Source organism: Sphaeramia orbicularis, chromosome 16 (assembly GCF_902148855.1).
Source record: "Sphaeramia orbicularis chromosome 16, fSphaOr1.1, whole genome shotgun sequence".
In the NCBI taxonomy this organism is placed as follows: domain Eukaryota; kingdom Metazoa; phylum Chordata; class Actinopteri; order Kurtiformes; family Apogonidae; genus Sphaeramia; species Sphaeramia orbicularis.
In genome coordinates this window covers 37483595-37507233 of record NC_043972.1, presented here as the reverse complement: position 1 = coordinate 37507233, position 23639 = coordinate 37483595, and the positions used below count along the sequence as shown (strand labels likewise).

At 41.7% G+C, this 23639-nt stretch overlaps 1 long non-coding RNA gene across 1 annotated transcript; it reads left to right on the top strand.

Moving 5' to 3' along the window:
- The first annotated feature begins 67 nt into the window (after positions 1-67).
- Positions 68-23639, top strand: LOC115436066 (uncharacterized). Its single transcript, XR_003937770.1, has 3 exons — positions 68-174; positions 22694-22701; positions 23627-23639. It is a non-coding gene; the product is annotated as an uncharacterized LOC115436066 (long non-coding RNA).

Below are 23639 nucleotides of genomic sequence, written 5' to 3'. Positions count from 1 at the left end.
CAGACTGAATCACTCACTGAATAAGGGATAAAGCTCATTGTCTACACACATCTGTATTATGGTATCGTTCTTCAAACAAAACGATTATGACAGTCAGACAAAATAACACTATGTCTTTAATCTTCAAATGCTGCTTCAGCTGATAGTTTACATTATAGTTCTGTTAGCTTAGATGTGTAAAACAGCCACAGTAAAACTACAAATCAGTTGTTTTCTGTAGGGTTCATGTTGTTAATAACTGCACTAAAGATCTCCCACAGATTAGTTTGAACCGTGGATCAGCAATGAACTTAGTAAAAATAATAACATCACATAATAACTATATATTCCTTTAAACTCAAATAATGAAAAAAATAATAACTAAGTAATGAAACTCACTTCTGTTAGGAAATACAGCGATTTCAGTATCAAACTCCATTTTTTTTCCTTTAGAGCTGTGTCCAGTGTTTCAAGCTTTTATCACTTTGTCTCTTTCCTTGGCTTTAAAAGTTACTTCTTTGCAGTTCTCATCCTTTGTCGTCACTTTCGGATGCTTCGGTCAAAGGTGTTCATTTTCCTCACCATGGCAGACTGGCAGAGGGACTCACTACTCCCTCTAGTGGTCACATAAATCTGTCGGACTGTCAGCGCAAATAGATTTAGTTCATGTTTTTACAATCCAGTAGCATTATGCCATAACTTCAAGACTCTTTATTGCAAAAATTATAATGATAATTACTCTTTTTTATATTTGAAAGCAGAAATACTACCATTTAAAGTCTTCTTTACTGACAGAATATATATATTTAAGATGATCACATTATAAATGTCTTTGAACGGTGCAGTCAACTATGATTTCTCTTAGGGGAGATACCTCCATAGGCTAATGTAACACTTTAAGATACAAACATTTCATATTTTCCATGATGCGTGCCTTTTGTTTTCTGTTTCTTTGGTAGTGCCCACAGAACTTTCACATGGTGCCATTGCTGGGATAGTAATTGCAGGTCTCCTGGTTGTTGGAGGAGGTTTATGTGGACTGGCCTTTGTTTTGAAGTAAGTTAATAAATAACTGATGCAAATATCTGATTGAAAACATAATAAATTTTCTTATGAGTCTGCAAAGTCAAGTCATAAAATAGTCATATTCAACCCTCTAAACTGAACCAGACATCACACTGTTTTTCACAGCTGAATAACCTCAGATACAAATGTGGCAGTACGTGGGGAAATCAGATTACCCAGTTGTCCGACAACGCCACCCAGGGGAATTTCACCCTGGGAAAATTATACAAATAATAAAATTAACTAACAAGGTCACAGGTTCGTAATGATCCACCCGGGAGAGATAATGTTTAGTTAAAGACAGATTTTATTGAACAAAAATTATTAAACAGTTAACAAAAAAAACTAAAATGTTGCACACACCAGGCCTTCAGCCAGCACTCAGGCTGACAAAAACAAAATAAGGGAGGACAGGGCTGAGACTTACCACCGCGGCAGGAAACCAAAAATAAGGGGAGGGGTCCACCACCACACCTGTGACACGACACACAAAAAGAAAAAGAACACAAGGAAACCGTGAAAACACCACCACCAGGTTGGACTGCCGCTCAGGTACCCAGCACCTGTACCACAAAGAAAAAGAAGAAACAACCATTAATAAAACAGCCTGAGTGCCTAGGTCACTGGTGGCCGACAGTGAACGATTAAACTCACACACACTCACACACATCCATCCAACATCTAATTAACTCAAAATATTAAAAGCCATGAAAAATACAATTTCCTTAAATAGTGTTGCCAATAAACATGAACAAAGGAAATTGTAAAAAAAAAATAAATCCAAACAATAAAGAAAACTATGAAAAACACAAAAAAAGTATCTATGCCCGCCCCCCGCCACAGGTAGAGGATCAGGTCCGGAAAGACGAGCAGGAGCGGACCGTCCGGAGAAGGGGAGGGGAGACGAGCCAAGGTCCGGGGGCGAAACACTCGGGCCGAACCCGACTTGGCCAATGCGGCACCGGACAGAGACGATATCCTTGGTCCACTGTAGCACAACAGCCAAACCAGAACAGCAAGGCAAAAAAAGACGGGACAGCAAAACCAAACCACCAAGCCAAACCAGCAACAGTCATGAGTGTGGTGGCTGATGACAGGCCACCACTTACTGCAACCTTTAAATTAATCAAAAGAAAACACTCTAATTAATAAATGCAAAAAAAATACTCAATTAAAGAGAATGATGCACATACATACATACCACTGGCGCAGCGTCACAGAGAACAGGAGGAGGAGAACCGCAGTTACCTGCAGCCCACACTGCAGGAAAACACAGCAGCAATCAGCTGAGAGCTAAGCTACAGTCTGATAGAATGGCAGACAACGCCGACTCACCAGGCAGACCACGTTACTTCCCACCAACCTCCGGCGGGGTGATCTGTTTCCCCCTACACCGTCTGTAGTCACTAAAAAAACACACCGGTGTCACCAATGCGCACGTTGTGCGCACACAGCGAAAAGAAGAGAGAGAGAGAGAGCGGCCACACTACCTGAGGGTTGAATGTTTGCGATGCCCACCGCAAACAAAGGGCTCCGCCACGCCGAGCTGCAGTCACCGCCACGCTGGCTCAAAGGACTGGAAGGAGAGGGTCAGGTGTGACCACTCACCTGATTATAAAGGCGCGTCTGGCACCGCCCCACAATTAAGGTACGGCGCTGCTGGCGCAGTGCCGTGCAGTGGCAAGGAGGGAGAACGCCTCCGGCTACATCTACCCCCCACTTTTGCATCGTCGACCCGACGATGAACATGCCAACCCAGTACTAAGACCAGGGTCTAAAGATAGCAGACTGGGTGTTACACACAGGTGCTGGATGTCCACTGGCTACCCTGCCTGAGAGACCAGCTGACCGAGGAAGATTGTGGACATTAGGATGTTGGCCAGCGGTAGAACGAGATGTCCTACGCAATGCCCGCTGGTTAGTGCTCGGTGGACCAGTTTCCAAAAGTGGAGGGCCTGGTAATGCAGAGCTCCCATGTGCTACAGGTGTTTCTGCAACAACCCTGGTTTCCAAGGGGGTCACCACAACCGGAGTTGGACATGAGGCACTTGGAACCGCTGTAGTTGTGGGTAAAGGGGTATCAGGGACCCAGAACCATAAATCACTGTCACTGGAGGAGTTACTCTCCAGGACAGGCCGGCCAGGTGGAAGCCGCACAGTCTTAGGAGGAGAAGGAGCTTCAGACTGAACTACAGCCTTCAACATTCCCGGTGGACGTTCCGGACCTTATCTAGGTCAGTCACCGGGGCAACAGCATACACTGTTCCCTCACCAAGAGGGGCTCTTACCACCTGATACACCTCTGAGCTCCAAAGATCTTGAATCTTATGGCGACCCCTAGCGCTGTAATCCCTCAAGTACACCTTCTGCCTACCAACAAGGTGCAGCCGGACCCCTGATCATGCCGCTCCTTCCGTCGGCCAGCAGCGGCGGCCAAACGTTCTCGAGCCCCCTCAAAGGCAACTCGCAGTCTGGCCTGATGTTCACCCATCCAGTCCTGTACTGTACCTGGTACTGGGTCTGAAACTCGACCCAGCAGAAAGTCTACAGGAAGTCTAGGTTCCTGTCCAAACATCAGATAGAAAGGGGACTCACCAGTACTCTGATGAGGCGTGGTGTTGTAACAAAACACCACTGAGGCAAACAAGAAGCCCAGTCTCGTTTCCGAGATACTGGAAGAGTTCGGAGGAGGTTATGGAGGGTTCGGTTGAACCGCTCACATTGACCGGTACCAGCCGGATGATATGGTGTGGTAGCGAGACCTTCGAACCCCGTACAAACAACAGAGTTGGTGAATCAAAGAACTTCAAAGCTCCTGCCTTGGTCCGAGTGAAGGCGACTCGGACACCAAATTTATAAAACCACTCATATAACAGGACCTGGGCCACAGTGGAGGCCCGTTGGTCACGTGTAGGGACAGCTACAGTGAATTTACTGAACACGTCTGTCATGACCAGGACATTTTCGAGTCCATTTCGGGAAGGTTCAAGGCAGTGTAAAATCTATGGCCAAGACCTCATTTGGCCTTGATGCCATCACATGGCCCATAAAACTGTGTGGCACATGCCCAGAGTCCTTAGCAACTGTGGCAGCGCTCACACTCCTGAATCCACTGCTTGATATCTGGTAATCATTCCCGGCCAGTAGCAGCGCTGGCCGGACCAACTCAGTGGTCCGTTCAATGCCCTGGTGGCCGTGCTCCTGGTGTAACTGATTCAAGGTCTCCTGCTTAAGAGCTGCAGGCACGATGAACTGGAGGGACGTCTCCCCCCCCATCTGGACGGAACACCTGGCGAAAAGAACCCCGTCTTTTCTCCACCAGGCGGTCCCATGGCCGCAAAAGCGCAATGGCTAACTTTGATAGCTGGCGTCTTTCAACAGAGAAGGGCTGAAGCCTTCTTCCGCCAAAACACCAGCAACTCCTTCAAAAGAGGATCGTTCTCCTGAAAAGAACGGAGATCAGAAGCTGAGTGGGATGGAAGAATTGAGACAGTGGACTGAGTTGCCGACACCACAGGGTCTGGGGTGTGGGTCTTGCTGGAGGTTGGCTGGAACAGAAGTGCCAGGTAAGGACTGCGCCACCAATTCTGAACCAGACACATACTGCCGTGAGAGTGCATCTGCATTTTTGTTACTGCGACCTGATCGACACTTAATATCAAAAATCAAAGTCAGCAAGCTGGGGCAGCCAACGGTGTTCATGGCCCCCAGTTTGGCAGACTGGAGATAGCTCAACGGGTTGTTATCAGTGTACAACGACACACTTCTGCCCCAATAGGTACTCCCCGGAACTTCTCCGTCATGGCCCCTTTAGCGCAAGGAATTCCAGCTTCATAGAGCTGTAGTTGGACACTGTTGCGCTCAGTGGGCCGAAGGCCTCTACTGGCATAGGCCCACAGGTCTTATGCCACTGTCTGTCTCCTGTGAGAGGACGCCCCAAGGCCACTATAGCTGGCATCAGTCTCTAAAATAAAGGGGCGTGAGAAGTCAGCGTAGGTCAGCACATGGGCTGAAACCAACCTCAACTTCAAGGCCTCAAAGCTCTCTTCACACTGAGGCGTCCATGCAGCCTCCAGAGCCTGACCTGACCCTTCTTTGACTTTGAGCCTGCCAGCTCAGCCACCAACCGATGCAGAGGGCCAGCCAACTTGGCAAAACCCTCCACAAAACGGCGGTAATAGCTGGCAAAACCCAAAAAGGAGCGAAGCTCCGACACATGACGGGGCCGCTGCCACTTGGCCACCGCCTCGATTTTTGAGGGGTCGGTGGAGACTCCAGTACTGGAGATTACATGCCCCAAATAAGAAACCTCATGCTGGAAAAACGCACACTTCTCAAGCCTCACCTTCAGGCCTTCCTTTTGCAGCCGACCAAGGACCACTTCCAGCCGCTGCAGATGTTGCTGAATACAGGATGAAAAGACGATGATGTCATCAAGATAAGCAGCAATGATTGACCTTGCTGATCGCCAAACATCCTCTGCATCAGCCGCTGAAGGTGCTTGGGCATTGCATAAGCCAAAGGGGCATGCGATTGAACTCGAAAAGGCCGAAGGGGGTACAGAAGGCGGTTTTGGGCTTGTCTTTCTCTGCTACAGGGACCTGATTGTAACACTGGCCAAGTCTATTGTGGAAAAACCAGCGGCCCCACAGAGGGCATCAAGACTTTCCTCAATACGAGGCAGAGGGAAAGCGTCCCTCCGAGTCTTGCTATTGAGGAGGCGGTAGTCTAACGCACAAACGCAGACTTCCAGCCTTCTTCCTAACCAAAACAATAGGGGACGCATATGACTGCTACTCTCCCTAATGACCTGATACTCAGCAGCTGGTTGATATGAGTCTTACTGCCTCATATCTGAAGGAGGGATCGACGGTACCTCTGAACGGACCGGTACATCATCCAATAGGGGTATGTCATGTGAAAGGAGGTTTGTGCAGCCCAGGTCACCATCATGGGCTGAGAAAACTGACTGATACTTATGTAACAAAGACCTCACCTCTGCCTGCTCCTGCTCTGTAAGTGCGACAGATCCAATGACTCCACCCTATCTGGCAGTGGGGTGGCGGCTACCTGGGAGGACACAGTAGCTGTAGGGGCCTCACCTCTGTCACACCAGCCGTAGACTGACAACCTGAGAAGCACTGAGCTCCCAAGACCGGTACGTGGGTACAGGAGAACATCAGTAGTTCCAAGATTGACCACTGGGACTAAACTGTGCCCCGGACAACCTGTACTAAACAGGGGGAGGCCAACAACCCTCTGGCAAACCGGACTCAGGGGGCTCAAACAGCACAGCTTGAGCCAGCAAACTGTTCTGAGCAGGTACTTGCGACCAGCTTCATCACTCCACCAGGTATACGCACAGGTCGCTTACCCCTGACCCTCACAGTGCCCGTGGGGCTTCTGGAGGTCTGGGCAGCAGACTGGTGACACTTCTGTAAGGCATCAATAACTATACCAGGTGCCTGCAACACAGAAGGGGAGTCAAAAGTGAGGGCCAAATGCTCCAAAGAGCTCACGATAACATCGACGAATTACATTCATCCCAGGATTCCAGGGACAACAGACACAGCACCAGGGGGGGTCCCTTGACTATGAGGATCCACAGCGGGACATCACCTGCCACAAAGCTCCACATCGAGCTCCAAATAACCAATGTACGGAATGGCTAAGCCATTAGCGGCTCGCAGCGTAGCCAGTGCAGGACGAAGCGATCATAGCCCCAAGGTGCAAAGTAGGGACAAAAGAATCTCTCAGTGACTGTGGACACCATGGAACCTGTTTGTCCACCAAACATGAAACAGTAACCCCCCCAAGCAAAAGCATCCAGGTTTGGACATGGAGCAACTAGCCCAGCCATTGCACCATTCTGTGAGTCCTATGGACTCCCAACTGTAAGCTGTGGCTCTGCCAGCTCAGTGGGCTTCAGTTTTCCCGGCTGACGGGAAAGACTGAGGACGCCTAGCGGCGCTGGAAGTTTGAGCCAGTGACCGACTGAGTTCGGCCCACGAGGGGGCACCCGCTCATTGTCGCAGTCACGGCAAAATGGCCTGGTTGCTGGCACCTCTACACAGAAAAGGGCCACTGCGGAGAAGTTTGACCTTGTGAGCGGGGAGCCTGCAGGGAGGCTACGTCTGAGTGAGCTGATTAAGCTGCTCCTGTTGACGCTTTAAAGCATCCATCAGATCACTCAAATCTGGTGATGGTGAAACAGGAGGGACTGAATGGACATGACCCTGCATCCCATACTGTAGACCAAAAGCTGATGGCAAAGAGCAACTACGCCCCCTAGCACCCCCTGGAAGAACCCTCCCTTTCCACCTAATAGCTTCACCACGAAGCTCCAACAAAGTAGCAGTGGGCCTGGCGACGCACCACCTGCTTGAGCTCCCGACGAAGAGCACTATCAAGCACATGCTCAATAAACTGGTCACGAAGGAGGACCTCTGCATTAGGCATCCATCAGGTGCACGCGCTTAACTTGCTCCATTAAAGCCATAAGGGCTAAGGGAAAATCCTGCAGCGTCTCACCCTCAAGCTGGTGCCTGGAAAAGAAAGCCTGCTGCAGTGGAACATATGATTGAGAACAACCATATAACTCCTTCAAATCATTATATACTTTGCCTGGATCCCCCCGCTCTACCTGAGGGCGGAACCTGAATCTCCTCCTTCGCCTCTCCTTCCAAATGATCAAAAATAAACAGAGCCTGTCAGCAGTGGAGAGGTGTCGGGCACGCACACACGCCTGCACCTCCTCCACCCACTCCATAATCCCCATACCTGTCCTGCCATTAAATGTGGGGACATTGCGATCTCGGGTATGACCACCAGTCGCTCTGTGACAGCACTGGTGACACCAGCCGATGAGGCCTGACTGGCCGGCGCAGAGGGACACTGAAGCGCCCCACAGAGCCCAACGAGGAACCAGCCCGCTCCTGAAGAAGCCGCTCGTTGTCTGCTTTAAGCTGTAGCACTACTCTCTTAGCTGCTGCAACTCCTCCTCCATGTGACAGATGGTAAGCTGCACCAGGGGCTCAGAAAAACACAACAACAAAAAAAAGAGAATGAGTGGGGTGACATCCGTAATGACTGCTGCTGTTTGGCTATACAACAAAAACAACCCAATTAACACAAAAATTACAATAAAAAAAAAAACTGAAAAAGAAAAAAAATTTTTTTTTTTTTTAAATACCAAACACGTCTCTACCCTTTTTAAAGGTGGATCCTGCCGACAACGCCAAAGGATAATGTGGCAGTACGTGGGGAAATCAGATTACCCCAGTTGTCCGACAACGCCACCCAGGGGAATTTCACCCTGGGAAAATTTATACAAATAATAAATTAACGAACAAGGTCACAGGTTCGTAATTATCCACCCGGGAGAGATAATGTTTAGTTAAAGACAGATTTTATTGAACAAAAATGAGTAACAGTTAACAAAAAAAACTAAAATGTTGCACACACCAGGCCTTCAGCCAGCACTCAGGCTGACAAAAACAAAATAAGGGAGGACAGGGCTGAGACTTACCACCACGCTGCAGGAAACCAAAATAGGGGAGGGGTCCACCACCACACCTGTGACAACACACACAAAAGAAAAAGAACACAAGGAAACCGTGAAAAACACCACCACCAGGTTGGACTGCCGCTCATGTACCCAGCACCTGTACACAAAGAAAAAGAAGAAACAACCATTATAAACAGCTGAGTGCCTAGGTCACTGGTGGCCGACAGTGAACGATTAGAAACTCACACACACTCACACACATCCATCCAACATCTAATTAACTCAAAATATTAAAAGCCATGAAAAATACATTTCCTTAAAATATGTTGCCAATAACATAACAAAGGAATTGTAAAAAAAAAAAAAATAAATCCAAACAATAAGAAACTATGAAAAACACAAAAAAAGTATCTATGCCCGCCCCCCGCCACAGGTAGAGGATCAGGTCCGGAAGACGAGCAGGAGCCGGACCGTCCGGAGAAGGGGAGTGGAGACGAGCAAGGTCCGGGGGGCGAAACACTCGGGCCGAACCCGACTTGGCCAATGCGGCACCGACAGAGACGATATCCAGGGTCCACTGTAGCACAACAGCCAAACCAGAACAGCAAGGCAAAAAAAGACGGGACAGCAAAACCAAACCACCAAGCCAAAACGCAACACAGTCAATGAGTGTGGTGGCTGATGACAGGCCCCCACTTACTGCCAACCTTTAAATTAATCAAAAGAAAACACTCTAAGTAATAAATGCAAAAAAAATCTCAATTAAAAGAGAATGATGCACATACATACTACAACTGGCGCAGCGTCACAGAGAACAGGAGGAGGAGAAACGCGTTACCTGCAGCCACACTGCAGGAAACACAGCAGCAATCAGCTGAGAGCTAAGCTACATTCTGATAGAATGGCAGACAACGCCGACTCACCATGCAGACCACGTTACTTCCCACCAAACCTCCGGCGGGTGATCGTTCCCCCTACACCGTCTGTAGTCACTAAAAAAAAACACAACCGTGTCACCAATGCGCACGTTGTGCGCACACGCGAAAAGAAGAGAGGAGAGAGAGCGGCCACACTACCTAGGGTTGAATGTTTTGCGATGCCCACCGCAAACAAGGGCTCCGCCACGCCGAGCTGCAGTCCACCGCCACGCTGGCTCAAAGGACTGGAAGGAGAGGGTCAGGTGTGACCACTCACCTGATTAATAAAGCGCGTCTGTCACCGCCCCACAATTAAGGTACGGCGCTGCTGGCGCAGTGCCGTGCAGTGGCAAGGGGGAGAAACGCCTCCGTCTACACAAAGTAACTGTTTCTCATGACACTGTACCATGTTCATCAGTAGAATATATTTGAACAGAACTTTCCTATAATTTTTGAAGGAAGAAAATAAGAATTATAAACATATTCTTAAGGATCAGAAACATTATCAGGTTATTGTTTGCAGTGTAAGAAACACTGGCTGTACATTAACAATGTTTCACTTATTTACAATATTTAGAACCAGGAAAAACAAACTCAACCACCTAAAAGAGGTCAGTATTTCTAACTTCATTGTTTCTAAAAATGAAAACAAAAAAACTTTAGTTTTCATAATTCAACTATTCTCTTTGTGTCTAGAAGCAGAAGCTGGTATATATGAGAACACTTCACGTACATATGAGAATAAATAATACTTCATAATCCTCTTTGGCTTTAAGGTAAGTTCTGAGCTTACTAATAAAAGTCTTTGAGGTGAGAGCACCACTTTACTTTCCTAATCTCTGTTATTGTTTCCTTTGTCTTGCAGATAATCAGAAAATGAGAAAATGTATAATCTGCACAAGGAGGCTACTGTTGTGATTTTGACTGAAAATAGTTTCATGTTTTGTCTTTGACAGTATGGTACAAATATAATGTACACCACTGTGTTCACTTTGGGAAGTTCTCATACAGTCACTGTCTGCCTCAACCCAAATGTTGCATGTGAAAGTGTGTGAGAGACAATAATGAAATGAATTCATAAGATGGACCTGGACAGATTTACACAGGCCTCTTTTGAATTTATGGCCATCAAACCTGAATATCTTTTAGAGGAGGGCAATTGGGACCATTAAAAGCAGCACTGAGACTAAAGTCCAGCCGTCCACTACAATAACAAGTGTGTAATCTGGCCAGGCAGGTGTATGACAAGCTGAAAGTGTGAATTCATACATTTAAATAATGTAAATAAGTTAAATGTATCAAAATGGATTACAAATTATATAAAAGCTATGTAATTAAAATATTTATGAGCGTATACTTGTGTTCTTACTGTTTTACTTTCATGTTCTTTAGGAGATAAGATGCAGGTCATCTGTGATTTGCTTGTTTAGCCTTGATCTACCTCATGAGGTTACTCATTAGTTATGAGCTTTTGTCCATGGTGCCAAAAAAAAACAGGCTATCACATGTCCACGTGTGGTGCAGTTATGGCCTTGTGCATCAAATAAAAGGCCACATTACCCCAGTTCTTTGTACATGGATACAATTCCACACAAGTTAAACCTGCAACTTCATAAATAAAATAAAGGTCCAAATACTGTGACATGAAGCATAACATTTGTAGAGGATTGCATACATGCAGCTCTTAAGTGTGTCCCCTAGAGGGCAGTGTTGTCATTCTGTAATAGTACTGGAACTCTAGCCAGGGCTGACACAGGTGACTGAGGTTACACCAGGTAACCTCTGGGGCTCAGAAACTCAAACCAATGCATACCTTCTAAACCTGCTGTAATGTCAATATCCACTTGGGACTAGTTCCAAAAGAGATTCAGTTTCAGTAGACCCCAAATGAAAATGGACACATTTATTGCAGAAAAATCATGTTTACCACACAATTTGTTATCAATATGTCATTTCATCCTCTGTGACCACTGTTGAGTGTTACACTGTTAGTATAACTCACCTGTTTCAGATGATCCAAAACCAAAATGTTCTGCATAATTAGGGTGCATGAGTTTGGATGGTGGGAGGAAGCCATAGTACGTGATGAGAACCCATGCAGACACAGGGAGAACATACAGAGTGCCCCACCAGGACCCTCTATCTGGGAGGTGACATTACTACCCACGCAAACAACCATGCTCCCACCTTTATTAACAATTAACTCATAACAACAAACATTTGGTCAGACAAAGTGCTCATTAATGTTTTTTCCTGTGGTTTAAGTCTGGCACATTATTCATCAGGGTGTTGTCCTGGATGTCAAACTGCTCCTAAGATCACTATTATCAACACTATTAGCAATAAAAAGTGCATGAAGGAAAAAGAATGTCCAGATTATTATGAAAATGGTGTTTATGAATTAGTGAGTTAATAAACGCATCCACAAACTGATGATAATTTCAATCTAGAGGGTTCAAATGAACTCCTAATATATCCTGGTATTAAATAAATTACTGATACATCATTTCTGATGCTGATGCTAACATTTATCATTACCTAACAACAGCGTCACAGCTTATAAAACTTCTTTCTCTCTTTATCTGCTTCTACTTGGGTCCATACTTTGGAAGCATGGTATTGCCTTCCACTGCTATGCAGATGACAGTCAGATATGTGTCCCTCTCAAAAAGAAAAATGAATCTGCTGTCAAACCTCTGCTCAGGTGTCTTGATGACATAAAGGCCTGGATGGCTACAATTTTTTAAAATTCAATGAGGAAAAAGACAGAGATGGTAGTTTTTGGTGGCACCACTCGGGCCCCCCCCTTGTAATCTGGGTCCCTTGGCCCAGTTTATTAGGCAAGCCGTCGCAAACCTTGGTGTTAAAGTGGATGCTGAACTCCAGTTTGACTGTCAAATCAGTTCAGTTATTAAATCCAGCTTTTTCCAGTTGAGGCAGCTGGCCAAAATTAAACCAATTCTTTCGAGGCAGCGCTTTGAAATAGTCATTCATGCTTTTGTGACCACCAGGCTGGATTACTGTAATGGACTGTATGTAGGGGCTAGTGGTTTCTCCATCGCCGTCTTCAGATGGTGCAAAATGCTGCTGCAAGTCTTTTAACCGGCACACGTAAACACCAGCACATTTCCCCCCATTTTAGCCTCACCTCCACGGCTGCCCATACATTTTAGTGATCTATTTTAAAATTCTTTTATTTACTTTTAAATCCCTAAATGGCCTCGCCCCCGCCCTACCTCCTCTCTGAACGCTGCAGCTTTATATACCCCCCGCTCTCTCAGGTCAGCTGACCAACTGCTCCTGAGTGTACCAAACACTATGCACAGTTCAGGGGTGAGCGTGTCCTTTGCTGCAGCAGCTCCTAAACTATAGAACGATCTGCCATCTCCATATCAGCAGGGCCTCCTCTGTTGCTGTTTTTAAATCCCTTCTTAAAAACTCATCATTTCTCCTTGGCTTTTGAAACCATGTGAGATGTTTGCAGGTACTATCTTTATTCTATTGTTTTTTAGTTGGTAGGGGTTTATTGTTCTTATTTATCTATTTTATTTTGTTGTTTTAATTGTATGGCTTTTAATCTATTCTTAAATTTTATTCTTTTATTTGGGTTAGATTTATTCGTCTGTATAGCACTTTTCTCTTTTTGTACAGTTTTCGATGTCTTAAAATCTATTCTGTATTTTATTCTTCTATTTTGGGTTTACTTATTCTTCTGTAGCAGCCCTTTGGTCCACTGCAGTTGTTTTAAAGTGCTTACAAATAAGTTGGATTGGATTAAATCATTGATTATTGCCTGAATGATAGTAAGTAATGGAGTCAGAAGTCTAAATACTGTGTACTGGTGACATATTCATTCTGCTGTAATTTGGAAAATATTCAAAACCTTCAGCAAAATAAATCTATTGGTGAATCAGACAAAGTGTCAATTCAGTATTTTTATTAGGGATGTTTTTTCCTTTTATAATATATTATATATATATATATATATATATTTTTTTTTTTTTTTATATTATTGAGTTTTACAGTTTGCATATATGCAAAAAACAGATAACCCTGCTCCCACCCCTCCACCCTCAGTCACTCAACAGTCCAAGTGTACAAATCTACACCTCATGGCTCATACACATCTGAGTATGCACAGCAGAAGAAAAAAACAAAAAGATTTAAAAACCCGTTTGATTTAACCATCTAATAAGAAACACACAAGGTAACATCAGTAAACAATAAAAAGAGGGGGGAATGTACAGGAAAACACATCAAGACAGGCAAAGTGGAACATCAAGGACCCTATTGTAGCCCTCCTCACCTTTGCATCCATTACAGGTTATTCTTGTTTTTGTATAAACGGCTCACCAAACATGTTAATCCTTGTAATGTCTACCTGCACAACCAGAGACTGCATGTTTTTTAATAGTTTGTGTCTTTCTGGTAGCCTGTGTATTGTGAGGCATCTGTGCATGTAGATCAGATGTGAATTTTAAGTTCTATTTCTCAACTTTAATTTATTGATTTTTTTTTTCTGGTAGTTTTGGAAGTTCAACTGGATGGGTTCTGCTCTTTTGAAAACAAAAAAAGGACCCACAAGTGGACTCAGAGGCAATAACAGAATAAACTCTTTATTGAGCTCCAGAGAATAGCCACAAACATGGGAAGTGTGGGGAAAAAACACAATCAAATAATAATGGAGGAGGCTGCTGAAAACAGACAAAAGAGAAGCATGGTGTAGCACTAGTAGAGCTAAAACCAGTCCAGTTGAACCAAGAGAGCAACCAAGAAGAATGATGGACCTGGGCAAATGAGAACCTACACAGACAATATCTGTCGTGATTATCTCAACTTAATAAAAAAAAAACCATCAAACCATTTTGAATAAGCTCATTTTATTATGTTTAGCTAATTAGAAGGTGGTTGTATTTAAATTCAGATGGTCATTTAGTTGACGTTGTTAGTATATCCAGTCATTTTTATTAAGAAGTGATTGTTTCCATAATTAAATATAATGGAATTTGTAACGACATGATCATTATGAACATAAATCATTGTTATTTTTTTACTTTTAATAAAAATGTAGGCAAGATATATCCCATGGACTTCAAAAGTCCTTCAGTTATTTACTGACCCAAGTAAATGTTACCCAATAATAAACACATTAGCATGCTGTTTTAATCCTGAGTAGTGTTCGCCAAAAATACACTTTTTAAATGTAATATTTATAAATGACACGTCTCAGCCAAATAAATAAGTATTTACTAATTGTAATTCATCCTTTTTAAACACACAGTATTATATGCATATTCACTGTATATCACAATTATTCAAAACTGTCTCAGCAGCAACAAAACTGCCACTATTTTTGTAGATCGAGAAGAAAAAGAAGCACACATACACGAGAACAGTGCAGAGATTTTAAATGAAAGTATAATGAAATCTGTGGTTGTCTTTTCCGTATTTCATCTTCACGTTCCAAAGGCCAACATTCTTTCTCTTTTCGTTCACTGTGGAGTGTGTGGGGTGTGTCTGTGCAGTCTGTCAGTATTGCTGCTGGTTGTTGGGTGGTTGGTGTTTGAGGACATGTGAGAACTGGATGGCAGCAGGTCAGTGTTTCCTGTCAGTCAAGGGCTTCCTCTCTTTTAGCTCCACATCATGTGAGCTTTGATTTATTGTAAAGACTTCAGGACTCTGTTTGTTAATCTGAGCAGCATGACTCACTGCCAGTTTCAGTTGTTGGAAAATACCTTTAGGTTTTTTTGGTTAAACTTGGTTAGACTTTTGTAAATAAATTCCTCCTTTTTCATGCATGGTTTCTTGTTTGTTTAGAGTTGTAGCACATTCAGATGCCTTTATCTATGGTGTCCCTATGAAGTTTTCTTTTAAACTGCATTGATACTGTGAGAAGTGACAATAAATGAAATCCAATCAAAAACAAACCAAACACATCGTTTGTAGTTTTGTTCTCATTTCCTCTTTTACTCTTTGTCTTCCAGAAAATCTTTGAAAACTTTAAACATCAACTAGTGTGAATGGAATAATACTGTACTTTAATACTAGCTGTGGGGAATAATTTATTGTATTAAGTTGTGTATTGGAAAATAAAATGTATTGTCTGGTAATGAACAGCTGCTTCCCATTATTTATAACTTGTTTCGGTTATAAAGTGTAAATTAAGTATTGAGTATTGATTGTTATTTGGTGCTGAGTAGGTAGATGGATATCAGCTGATTTCTTCCATCAGCAGTTTAAGGGTGAGATTGTAATGCTTATCATACCTTATCATTACATATACACTATTTATCTAACATCACTAGTTATCTATCTGCATGTGATTGTTGAGTAATAATAAACAACATTGTTCCTTTTTTAAAATGTCCAATCATAAGTTGAAGCAAAGACACACGTGTGTTTGAGTTACATGTATGATAAACAAAAAACCTAGATGTGTATTGAAAAATGGCCTACAATTTTTTCACAGATGTAATAAAGGGGGGAAAAAATTGAAGCAGTTTATCATTTTGGTAATTTATCTGTTTTTATGATGAGTTCCAGAGTTCACTCTGATTTGACAGGTTAGGGTTAGGGTTAGTCTATCTTACACTGAGTTTCACATTCAAACTAGTGCACTGTGAACATGGATAACTTGTAGAAAATGGCTCTTTTTTTGGTGTTAATATCACTTTGCTGCAAAAATTCAGTGCAAAATTTACATCCACAACAAACATCTGACTTTTCTTTGACTGAAAATACCCAAGTTTTATTGCTTTACAGTAGTTCACAGTCTGTTCCGACAATGATTAACTGCTTCATCTGCACATAACTTAACCTTTCACATGAAGACTAACCAGCCACACACAGCTTCCTTACGTTGTTTTCAGTAGTTTCTTCTATTGCCTTTATATTCACATTTCTTACACTGAAATCAGCAAAGAGAGGAACCTGATAGAAGTCACTTTATCATATTCAATGATACTGCGATGGACACAACCCTGATATATGTTACCATCCTGGGAGTTACATTTGGTAAGATACAACTGTTCAAAATCTGTTTGTGAAAGTGTCATGTTCATTGTATTTACTTCATAATTATTCAGGTTAGATTCAATGTTTAGTTATGGTGATAATGTGTTCCGTTGTTACATACATTACTACCCAGGTAGGCTCTTCTTGACTCTCTAAAATGTGTTGGATTTTATTACATAACATTAAATACTGTCATTAAATTACTGTTAATATTATTATTGTTTTTATTACCTCTACCAGGAGGTATTATGATCACTTTGCTTTGTGTGTTTGCGTGTTTGTTTGTTGTTTGTTAGCAAGATAACTCAAAAAGTTATGGACGGATTTTCATGAAATTTTCAGGAAATGTGATACTGGCACAAGGAACAAATGATTAAATTTTGGTGGTGATTGGGGGTGGGGGGGACAGATCTGTCTTGGCAGAGGTCTGCGCTCTCCGGGTGCTTTTCTTGTTCAGTAATGTTATTTATTACCAGATATATTGGTTATTTAGCCAACAGACAGTATGCTCCACCACTCCCTACTTATGTGCCCTGCGTGTACTTTGAGCTATTTTAAAGCATAACGTACAATCATTTAACGTAAAAAAAACGTGGGTCTGATGCTTATCTCATTACCTTTTTCTAAATTAATATTTTTGTCATCTTAGTAGCTCACATTTGTGTCTCTTTCTTCATTTTTTATTATTCCTTAACTGTTTCTTTCAGGTTTAACTGAAGGAGTGAATGTGTTGCCTGAAGGTCCTCTGAATGCGACTGTAGACGATACTGTGATCTTCACCACAACACTACCTCCAACAGATATACCATTTCTGAATGTGGAATGGCACTTTGGCGCTACAAGTATCATCTCTTCACGCAATAATAACTTAACTGCACCAGAGTTTGTGGGCAGGATCACCCTCTTCATTTACACTGGGTCTCTGGAGCTCAGGAATGTGACTCTGGCGGACAGTGGAGAGTACAGAGTTAACATCTGCCTCATGAAGGACCTCTGAAGACTGGAATCACCTTACTGAATGTATATGGTGAGGGAACATGTACATCATTTAAGTGAATAAAACACAGCTACACTGTACAACCCATGAAAGACTCAACTTGACTGGCTCAACTGGAAAATGACTGGACAGTTCATTCTGATCAAAAGCATCAGATGTCTATCATTCACATTTAAGTGATTTATAATCCTATGTGTGTCAATCTTCACAAAGTAGACTTCAATTAAAAAAAAAAAAAAAAAAACCCTCAGAGAAGGAATAGGAAATACATTTGACTATCAGCACACCAGGCATTATTATTGTTCTTTTATGAGAATTGTGAGTGATGGTTCAATATTCAAGTAGATCATCACAAGTTCATATGACTTAACTGATAACTTACTTAACCTGAATAATGACTTGTTTTGTTTTGTTTCTTTTAGCAGAGACTCAACTTGACTTGCTTGTTTTCACCACAGAAACTTAGGACTTATTTTAGACTTGAGGTTGAGACTCAAGGCTTTCTTTTTTGCACAGCGACAGGGGACTTGACACCACCTCTGAAAAATATACACACCTTTTTCTAATGTGGTCGCCACAAATGCAAAAGGCAACTTAGGGAGTTTTTTAAGGCAACGAAAACAGATTTTTTTATGAAAACGATATTCAATTTTCTGCAATTAGATTCCTCTTAGTCCCCTGAAATATTGATGTTATAAAAGCCAAGTGGCCTCTGTGTGCGTGCATGTATGTGTGTCTAGGGATTCACGCAAAATCTGGAAAGAGTCGACTGCTGCAGTTTGACATACTTTTGTATTTTTATGGCAAGGAACAGACTAGTGAAACACCAAGTTGATGGGACCAATATTTTGTAAGATGTTAGTAATTTTGGAGTACAATAGCCTTACAACACATTGCTATACCCAGAATGCTTTGGCGGTGACTGCTGGACAAATGCGGTACAGCATGCACAAATACACAACAGCATAAAAACCACCGCATCTAGAACCTGAGGATTGCCACAGGTCAACGCGCTAATTACACATTTAACCCTTAAATTATGTTAAGTAAGTATTAACCCTAAAAGACCCATGACTATTTTTGTCACAACTTCCAAATAATTTTTTGTCTTTCCCAAGCGATTCATCAACATTTATTATAGTATTCCCCTCTGCATTTTATATTTTTCAGTGAAAATCATGTATGTTCCTATTCACTGATCATGTAGATGTTCATTCAGATGAAACAAATGAGGAAAATGTATTTTTTCCACAAAATCTATCATTACGTGAACATACAACAAGTTTCTCCATCCACTGTCATTTATTAAACCCCATAGGTTTTACTGATGAATCAATGTTGTAGAAGATGATGGTGTTTCTACATTCACTTTGGAGCATCTGAATGCCCAAATGGGTCATATCTGCTGACCATGAAAAGATGAATAACTGTATTTTAACTCAATCATTTACATGTATTGATAGGATTAGTGGATCAACAGGTATTAACCATTTCAGATCAGTCGATTGCTTTGGTAGAATGTTTGGGTTTTTATGGTTTAAATAAATTAAATAAGCGTTGAGCAGCTGGTTTCACTGCCAACACTGCCTTCCTCTAATGCAGTGGTTCCTAACCTTTCCTCCCCGGTACTTGTGTCCAAGCCAAGTTAGCCTCTCCCAGTCCTGTGTCAAAAGGGTCTTGTCCTTCAGCAAAACCAAAGTTAAGGTAACTCTCGAGATTGGTTTTGGTACTAATGAGTCATCTGCATTTTTATGTTTCTCAGACATGGTGTTTTATACATAAAATGATACATTACTGACAACAGGAAAAAATTCTGACCTGACAAGACTGTTTCTCTGGCTGTGGGCGTAAAGAGGGTGGGTCTACTAAATAGCTTGATATATTTAAATGTGGACAAATTATGTTTTGAGTAGGTTCATACAGACTTAATTATCTTACTGGGTGTATAGGTGTTTTTTCTTTAACGTGCACAAATATATTTTTCACAACATGAATACTCAATGCAGACAAAGCCTCGTGGCCCCCCTGGGATCTCTGAACAGTTAGCATGCTGATATATGTGGTGACAAATATTTACTCCATTTTATGTTCTATTTGCAGTGCCAGTCTCTAATGTGAGAGTAAATGTCAGCAGTACAGACTTGGTGGAGTTCACCAGCTCTGTGAGTCTGTCCTGCTCCTCCTCTGGATCCCCCGTCTCCTTTGTCTGGTTGAACGGCAGCTCTGAGGTTACAGCCGGTGACAGAGTTGAGATCACGGATAGAGGATCCAGTATGAGAATCGTCAGCGTGACCCAGTATGACCACGGACCATTTATGTGTTATGTGTCTAATCCTGTCAGTAATGACACCAGTCATCCAGTACGGTTTTCAATCAGCTGTGAGTCACCAACATTTAACTTCCATTTTAATTTGTCAAAGTAAATCATGCTTTGGGTAATTCTGAGTAGATAATCAGACTGTATGAAATGTATGAAAAATCAAGTAACCAGCATCGAAACATGTTTTGAAACCTATGATTAGAATTTAATTTTAGATGCATTTTTCCATGGTAATAAAACATGTACTGCTTTAAATCCAAAGTTTTTGTTTTAAGATTAGATAGGCAATTTACTTCACAGACAAATGTCTAATTCACATCAGTAGGGTCTTCATTCCTGCCTTAATACAACTAATGCCCCTCTTACTGTACTTTTCTTTTTTTTTTTCAGATGGACCCCATAATGTTAAAGTCTTAGGTCCAGCAAAGTTGGAGGTGGGAGAGTCCTTGGTATTTTCTTGCTCTGCTGAATCCATACCAGCTGCAAGTTACTCCTGGAGAAGAAATGGGGAAATGATACTCAACGATTCTACTGTGTTGTAAAAACTGTGACGAGACGTCCGACAGCGGCACCTACATCTGTGAAGCAGCGAACAGTGTAACGGGTAGATCATCATCTGGAGAGCACCACTTGTCTGTTCACGGTAAAGCTCAACTGAGAGTGGAAGTTTAATATTGATCCTCAAATTAATTATGAGCTGACAAACAGAAGTTCTACTGTTTGGTGACTTCAGATGCAGCCTTTGTAAAATGCACTTGGCTGTATTTCCTCATTGGGGATGTTTGATGTTTGTGAGTGATCCTTTATGACGCACACAAATTACATGGTGTCACACAGGTGGAGCCAAGGGGTGGCAGTGGCTGACCCTGAAGGCCTTTAGACGGATACACACATCTGGTTGTTAAGTCATGGTATCACTTCTAATTCTGGTCATTCCTCTATGATCAATCTGCTCCAATAATATGTCCCTGAATCCTTAAAACACATCCAGTTATTATTCTACCATTGTCCATGTGATGATAAAGAGCAGAGGAACTGGATGAAGCTGCTAAAGATATAGGTCTTAGTTAAAGGAGGAAAAAATAAAGTTTGGCACTTGTAACATTATGGTGTTAGGTAATGAAAGTTAGTTCCCACTAAAACTGGGTCTGGATCTGCCAAACTGGATCTTTATTGATTCCCTCTGAAAGAGAGTAAGACTTTTATGAGGTGCTATAAAGAAAGTAAGAATTTGTTAACACACAGATGAGAATGAGGTGAAGAAATACACTACTCTAAACAGAAAAGTTAAAAAAAAAACCTCACAATACCGACGATGGAAAATTGCACTAAATGATTGTTGCCTTTTCTGAACCCTAAGAGGAAAAGTTATCGTAAATTTGCTTAAAGGCTCTTATGGGACCATAATATCATAGTTAACAACTGCATCTTCACAGAACTGGAGTTCTATTCTACTTTTAAGGCAACTGAAAAATACAACTTTTAAAACTGAAATAATTTCATAGGTTACAAAAAATCTAATTACATGACTCCTCAACATGACTGTCTGCAAAAACAAATGAAAAGAGTGAATGGCTATTTGACCTGTAGCAATTTTCCACTGGAAAATGCATTAGTTTCTCTACCACCCCTTGTGTTTAGTGGTCTCAGCCAGGCCACTCCTAAAACAATTATCTGGCTCTGCCACTGCATGCAATATTTTGTGCTGAAAACATTTTGATATAATTTAAACTCTCAAAGGCTAAGTATTTTTCTGTTTCATTTCAAAGCTATTCCAGAGTCTGAAGGTCTTTCAGACGGAGCCATTGCTGGAATATCGATAGGATATGTCATTTGTATCGGAGTGGCGTGTGGTGGAGTGGCCTATGGTATTATGTAAGTCAAAATATCCATGTACATTATAAGTTTTCAGAATCCAGGGGGAAAAATAACTATGTCTAACTCTATTTTCAGTTGAATACAGGACTGTATATAGGGGCATTTTAACAAGACAATGTATCATGTTTATCATCTGAATATAAGTTAAGAATCATTATTGTCTAAAGAAGTAATAATAATCATAAAGAATGTATTTGTAATGTTATGTACAACTGTCTGAATATACAGCACTGTGCAAAAGTCTTAAGCCACCCTGAGGTTTGTTGCTTTTGCAGTATTTATTTCTCATTCTCTTTTCTTAAGATAGTGGAAAGAAGGAAAAACAGGAACTATGTGCACAACCTTAACAGAAAAAAATGAATTAATTGGGTTCCAAAGGTTTAAGACATTATTTAATGTGATCCTTCACCCCATAACGAGAAGCAGCACAAACTATTAGAAATATCTGACATGTGTTGAATGAAACCTGGCATAAAACATAATGCTATAAAGCTCATGTAGTCTGAACAAAAGGGTTACAGACATATTAAATGCAAAGGGAATAGATAAATATAAGCTGTTTGTCCCTGAAACCTTTGTTTTCCAGCTGTACATACTTCAGATATATCCAGATTGTATCTTAATAGAGATGAATGATGCATAGGTGTGGTCATTCGAACTTTACTAGACCACAAAACCTAATGTTGACCCAGGACTTTTGCATTTTGCACCTGCATTTGTTTTTTGTTTTTGTTTTTTTGTTTTGTTTTTTACAAGACTTTGTTTCTTCATTTAGAACCAAGAAGAGAAGAAGATTAAGAAGCCCAACCAGGGCAGCAGCATGAACGAGTACAACGGTGGCCCTCCGCCACCTCCGCCTGGTCAGTATTCATCAGGTGTAATCTAATCCAACAACAGGCAAAGAATACATTTCAGTAAAACTGATAATACACCCCTTTTGTCCACAATAGATAATGACAGCATATGAGAACACCTCATCTATATATGAAACAAAATATAAACTTCATCAGCTTTAGCTTTTTAGGTAAGTTTTGATCAAAATGATGAATTTCATCTAAAAGTAGAGCATTTTTTAAATAAATATTTTAACTCAGGCATTTACAAGTTGTCATCTTTTTCTGGTCTTGCAGAAAAACCAGAGAAAGGGAAAACTCATCATCGGCGCTTGAAAAAAGAAGACACTATTGATGTGATTCAGACTGGCCTCTATTTCTCATGCACTTTGAACTCTCAGATTTTCTTTTTGTTGGTGCAATACAACCTTACAGTAGTGAAAGCACTCCAGTAGACCCACCAGTACATCAGCCAGATGTTAGCTTGGGTAGGAAGCATAAAACTGATTTATGTCATTATTTTGTTACTTTTTTGACTGTACATAGTTGCTTCATTCAGGCAAAACAATAGCAGTGAAGGTAATGCGCATAAACAACAAAGTAAATCGAGTGGAAGTGGGCCCTGGACTGCCTCCTAGCTGTTTTGCTCAAAATGTAATTTATTGGCCATCAACAATAGTCATTCATTTTACTGTATACATTGTCAGCTACACTGCACTGTATTAATGTTGCATTTCTACCCTGTCTTATTAACATGAACTAATGTGTTTCCCTTAATTTATACACAACTAAATATACATTTAAGTGTGTAAAGTCATCAGTAGTGGGCTATATTTACTCTGTGTTGATACTAATATGGAGAAACACTGAAAGACTATCTTGACTAACAATAGTTATACTGTACTTTTTTTCTTTAGTCTACTGCCCTCTTGTGGTTAGTTTCATCCCTGCAGTCTGGGAAAATAATTAGGCCTGTGCTGCCCTGAAAATTGGACTGAAAAGGTTTGCATAAAGATAAAACAACCCTTTCATCATCCATCACGTCAGCACTTTTAAGGTTTTGGATTAGAGTCACATTTAAAGTAGTTTAGATTTTATTCTATTCATGTGCTGAAGACAGAAAACAGAG